Genomic DNA, 5,822 nt, shown 5'->3' with positions numbered 1-5,822 from the left:
TTAGTCGATCAACTAGAGATACCATGGAGCTCAAGAAAACTTGTCCGAGTTCTCAAGAATAATCTGAGGCCTGAAATACGACATGAGTTATTGAATGTCGATATTTCAACAGTCTCAGAGTTAAGAGAAACCTGTCGGCGAAGCGAAGCTTTTCTCAACGACGTCAAACGCGCTCACGGTTATAGTAAAAGTAGCCCATTTAGACGCGAAATATCAGAACTGATTCTAGAATCTGAATCTCAGAAAGGTTCGGAGTCGGAAAACGAGTTAGAAGTAGACGCGTTTACCTTAAAATGCTGGAATTGTCGCAAAGATGGCCACATTTACCAGGATTATTTAGCCGATAAAATGACTTTTTTGTTACGGCTGTGGAGCAGATAACACTTACAAATCGAATTGTGCAAAGTGTGCAAAAAACTCCAAGTCCGGCGCTCCGAAGTTGCCGTACAAACCGAAAACTTCGAGTGCCTTTCGCAACCAGTCAACGATGACCGATTAAATGTGGCTGTACCGTTCGTTGCACCACAAATTAGCCCTGACGTTCCGGAAAGCAATGCCAGCTCTTTACTGCATTGTAGAGTTAAAAATTTACCTGACATTCCAAATCCAAAATTTTGTCTTAACCCTCTCTTGGAAAGATTTAAACCTCGGAGTTCTAAAAGAATCAAATCTTTTTGGCAAGACATTAGGACCTGTCGGCTAGGATTGAAATATATTTGTTCTGTTCCGATAGAAACAAGAGATCCCCGACCGTTTTTACCGGTTCGTTTATTAGATCGTACCGTGTACGGTTTACTTGACTCCGGGGCATCTATAAGTTGCTTTGGGGGTGATTTAGCCAGCGAACTCATGAAGAATAATAGTGCTTACAGGTCGTTAAACGTTAGTGCTACCACGGCAGATGGAAGCCCACAACGGATAGTAGGCAAGATGAAAGTTAACATAGAATATGGAAACATTCAAAAGATTTTAAACATTTATATTTATATCACTAAAGCAAGATCTAAACTTGGGCATAGATTTTTGGAGGCTGTATGATCTTCTTCCCAAAAATCTGCATATATCCGAGCTAGAATCTAAAAGGTCTAGCAAAGATAGCAACGACGTCGAGGTAGATCAACACGACTTGTCTGAAGCAGAAAAGTTAAGATTAGTTCATGTTATCAATTCTTTTCCTTCATTCGCTAAGGAAGGTCTTGGGCAGACTAGTTTGATTACACATACAATTGACGTGGGCAGTGCTAAGCCAGTTAAACAGCGTCATTTCCCCGTCTCACCTGCCGTTGAGAAGACTATGTACGCAGAAATAGACCGAATGCTGCAATTAGGGGTTATTGAAGAGTCGGAAAGCGCATGGTCCTCTCCCATCGTCATGGTTACTAAACCTGGCAAAGTGAGGATTTGTTTAGATTGCCGAAAGGTCAATAGTTTCACCGAGAAAGACGCATATCCACTTCCGCAAATCAGCGGCATATTAAGTCGGTTGCCAAGAGCCGAGTATATTACTAGTCTTGACTTGAAAGACGCCTATTGGCAAGTGCCGTTGGAAGTTCAATCCCGAGACAAGACTGCATTTACACTCCCCGGTAGGCCACTCTACCAATTTAAAGTAATGCCTTTTGGGCTTTGTAATGCCACCAGCACAATGTCTCGCTTGATGGACAAAGTCGTCCCACCGCATCTCAGGAACGAGGTATTCATATACTTGGATGACCTCCTGGTAGTATCGTCAAATTTTGAGAATCATCTTAACGTACTTAGGGAGATCGCCGTTCACATCAATCGTGCAGGATTGACAATCAATATTGGCAAAAGTCATTTCTGCATGCGACGTGTACGTTATCTGGGCCATATCATTGGTGATGGCGGAATTCGTACAGATCCTGAAAAGGTGAAAGCAATCACCGAGTTTCCCGTCCCGAAAACTCTGCGAGGTTTGAGGAGTTTTATGGGCTTATGTGGCTGGTACCGCAAATTCGTTCCGAATTTTGCATCACTCGCTTCTAATTTAACTGATTTAATGACAACCAAACGAAAGTTCAGTCTAACTCCAGAAGCACTGAAAGCCTTCGAAGTCTTGAAGACTCGTCTTAGCGAAGCTCCGGTGTTATGTAGTCCGGACTTTTTTAAACCATTTGCTATCCATTGCGATGCTAGCAAGTCTGATGTCGGTGGTGTGTTAGTACAGGTGTCTTAGGAAGGAGACGAACGTCCTATAGCATTTATCTCGAAAAAACTAAATTGAGCTCAAAGAAATTATACCGTGACCGAGCAGGAGTGTCTGGCGGCAATAGTAGCCTTGAAGAACTTTAGAGCTTACGTGTAAGGACATGATTTCACGATTATAACTGACCACGCCTCGCTTAAATGGCTTATGTCTAACCATGATCTCAGTTCTCGTTTAGCTCGATGGGCGTTAGCCTTGCAAAGATATCGATTTAAAATTGAGCATCGTAAGGGTACTATGAACGTGGTACCTGATTCATTGTCCCGCGTTAACGAGGACGAAGTCGCGGCGATAGATTTGCGGGAAGGTTTATTGGTCGATATGAATTCAAACCACTTTAAATCTCCTGCTTACAAAGATCTAGTAGCTAAGGTTGAAGAGAAGAAAGATAATTTCCCTGATCTTAAAACAGAGGAGGGGTATTTGTATAGAAAAGCAGAACATTTAACTGGAGAACAAGTACACGATGAATACGCATGGAAGCTTTGGTTACCATCAGAGCTGATCCCCGAAGTTCCTTTCCAAGCCCATAACAGTCCATTAGCTTCCCACGGCGGGATACATAAGACTGTCGAGCGCGTTAGGAGGTATTATTTTTGGCCTCGCCTCGTGCCTGACGTGAAAGCATACGTTAATGCCTGTGAGACATGTAAGTCGACTAAACCACCGAATCATGTTCTCAGACCACCGCTAGGAAAAGCGCCAGAAACCGTGCGACTTTTTCAACGAATTTTCATCGATTTTCTCGGACCTTACCCACGTTCGAGAAGCGGGAATATCGGAATTTTCATAGTCCTAGATCATTTCTCTAAATTTGTATTTCTAAATTGTTATTAAGTACCTCGAAGGCGAGCTCTTCATGACTTTCGGTGTCCCGGAAACTGTCGTATCAGACAACGGATCACAATTCCGTTCTGAAGCGTTTCAGAAACTAATGAAGGCGTATGAGATTTCACACATGCTGACGGCTGTTCATTCGCCTCAAGCTAACACCTCTGAGCGAGTCAATCGTTCTGTTATTTCAGCGATTCGAGCTTACCTTCGTCCAGATCAGAAAGATTGGGATGAGTATTTGAATAGGATATGTTGTGCCTTGAGATCCTCGATCCATGCCAGTATCGGTACAACGCCGAACTATATGGCTTTCGGCCAGCATATGGTAACTTCCGGTTCTACTTATTCCTTGCTAAGGAGACTGAACATGCTAGATGATCGTTCCTTGATGTTTAATAGGCAAGATTCCTTTGAAATAATTCGAGAGGAAGCTACTAAGCAAATGCAGAAAGCTCACGATTGGAACGAAAAGCGTTATAATTTGCGCTCGAGAGATGTCTCCTACGCTGAAGGGCAAGAGGTATTTCGATGCAATTTTAAGCAAAGTTGCTTTCAGACCGGCTATAACGCCAAGTTTGGTCCATCATTTGTAAAAGCCCGAGTTCGAAGAAAATTGGGAAGATCTTACTACGAACTAGAAGACTTGCAAGGTCGACTCTTGGGTAACTATCACGCGAAAGATATTCGCCAGTGATGCGACTCCAGGCGGTAATCTGTCTAGGGTATCTAGAGCCAAATACCCTGATTCTAGTGGGGGGTTTTTGTAACGGCGCCTGTAGCGACTGGCGAACCTAGGTTCAGCCTAAAAGCCTACTATAAAGGACCCGCTTAAACCAAAGCTTGACCTAGTGTGGCCATCTGTGACGGTTATTCGATATTTCGATAGTTTTGAACAGCTGAGCCCGGGTGGTCTTGGGAAATTCTAGTGTGGCCACCTGTGTCGGAAATTCGATATTTCGATAGTTTTGAACAGCTGAGCCAGGGTTGTCTTGGAAAGTTCTAGTGTGACCACCTGTGTCGGTCGTCATATGATATATATTTCCGCCAAGAGCCTCGCTGGTATCCAGCCGATTCCGGTCAAGTTCTTCTTATTTGAACCAGCAAGAGAAGCGGACGTGCCAACAGCTCGAAATTTAATTTTTTTTTATTAAAAGGCTAAAAGCCCGAAATATATTTTTTTTTTGTGGCATCCAGTATTTTTGAGTGGCATCCAGTATTCTAAGTGGTGTTTAGCACTCAGGGTGGCTGCCAGCTATAAAAGCTAGCCAGCGAATAAAGCTTAAAGTATTTCTAAAATTCTGGGTGGAAACCCCAGTCAGTGCTGCCTCAAGTTGTCGCCAAAGGCGCATCTTACTGATTCGGCCAATTTGCTGGAAGATTTACCTCACGAAGGCCAAAATCAAATCGCGGGCACAATCGTCAGGTTGGCCCGCGAGGAATGATTGGAGAGATTAGTGCCCTGAAGTACCCCTATCTACTATCTACCTATCTACGGGTTATGTAGTGCCGGCCGAGAAGAGCAGTTTATATAAAGAGGACCTGTCCCGATGCCCATCATGCCGCGCATCCGTACACCAGCCGAGTTTTAAGGGGTGCGCGTATCCGTCTGGGAGGTTCCGAGTGGAATATCGCTGCCGCATTTATACCCGTTTATTTTGTAAAAGCGCCGCGTGTGTGAACGGCCTTAACCTGGCATGGCACACTAGCCAACCGGGCTTAACCTTAATGAAGATAAAACTCTCTTTCGTAATGGATCAGACCTAACCCTGTTTTATAACCAACACGCTTTGAGAAACCGAATTTAGGAATTAATGTGAAAAGAAAATCAATGAAATCGAAGATATGAAAGCCTTAAAGCGAACCATAAATTTTCGTAAAGCCTCAAGTGGCAATGCCATGTAAAGCGATAGTTATATTTAACAAATTAAAAGAAATTAACAAGTCGATCGGGTCAAAAGAGATAATGCACGCCGACGAGCATTTATTTAATTTAAGAAGAGCTATATTTTTTTTTTTAGGTTTAAATGAGAAATTTGTTGTTGTAAAGTATTCAAGGAAGTACGATGAATTAGGTACGGGTAACAAGTTTAGTTTAAATCGTTCGCGCGTATAAGAGAAATGAGAGAAATGTTTATTTGCCCTTTAAATTCTACATGGCGAGAAAAATCGCTACCCTTTAGATTACAGCCAACCCATCCCGTCCGGAGATCGATCTTCAACGTTGGAGGAAATGCTGTGAGTCACATTAACTAATCCCATATATGTATATTTTTATTCACATTTCTCGCCGAGCCGTAAAGTGAACGAAACTTGTTTAAACATAAGCCCCGATCTAAAAACAATTAATTAATTAAAATACCTTGAGTTATTTGCATTCTCTATGAATAAATTTGCGATTTTCAAAAGAAGTTGAATATAAATAAAGATCGCCTATTGTTAAATCCTAAAGTCTCCAATTGCCTAAAAACATGAATTGATAAAATTTAGAGAAAGTCCCTTTAATAAGATTTTTTTTGTGCAAAAATAATACAAGAAAACTAGAACTATCGAAAACCATTTCTTTAAGATAAAATTTATATTTAGTAAAATACATTGTTATAACATGAATATTATCTTCCTATGTCTTATTTTTTTTTAAATACCCTATGTTCTTTTTATAAATATTAAATATGACTTGTACCGCTATCCACGGAAGATTAATTACCTTTTCGAACATAAATAAAACCATGGATCTATAAATAACATTGAACTGAACTAAGCA

This window comes from Drosophila subpulchrella, unplaced genomic scaffold (assembly GCF_014743375.2).
Source record: "Drosophila subpulchrella strain 33 F10 #4 breed RU33 unplaced genomic scaffold, RU_Dsub_v1.1 Primary Assembly Seq41, whole genome shotgun sequence".
Taxonomy (NCBI): domain Eukaryota; kingdom Metazoa; phylum Arthropoda; class Insecta; order Diptera; family Drosophilidae; genus Drosophila; species Drosophila subpulchrella.
This window is presented reverse-complemented; position numbering follows the sequence as displayed.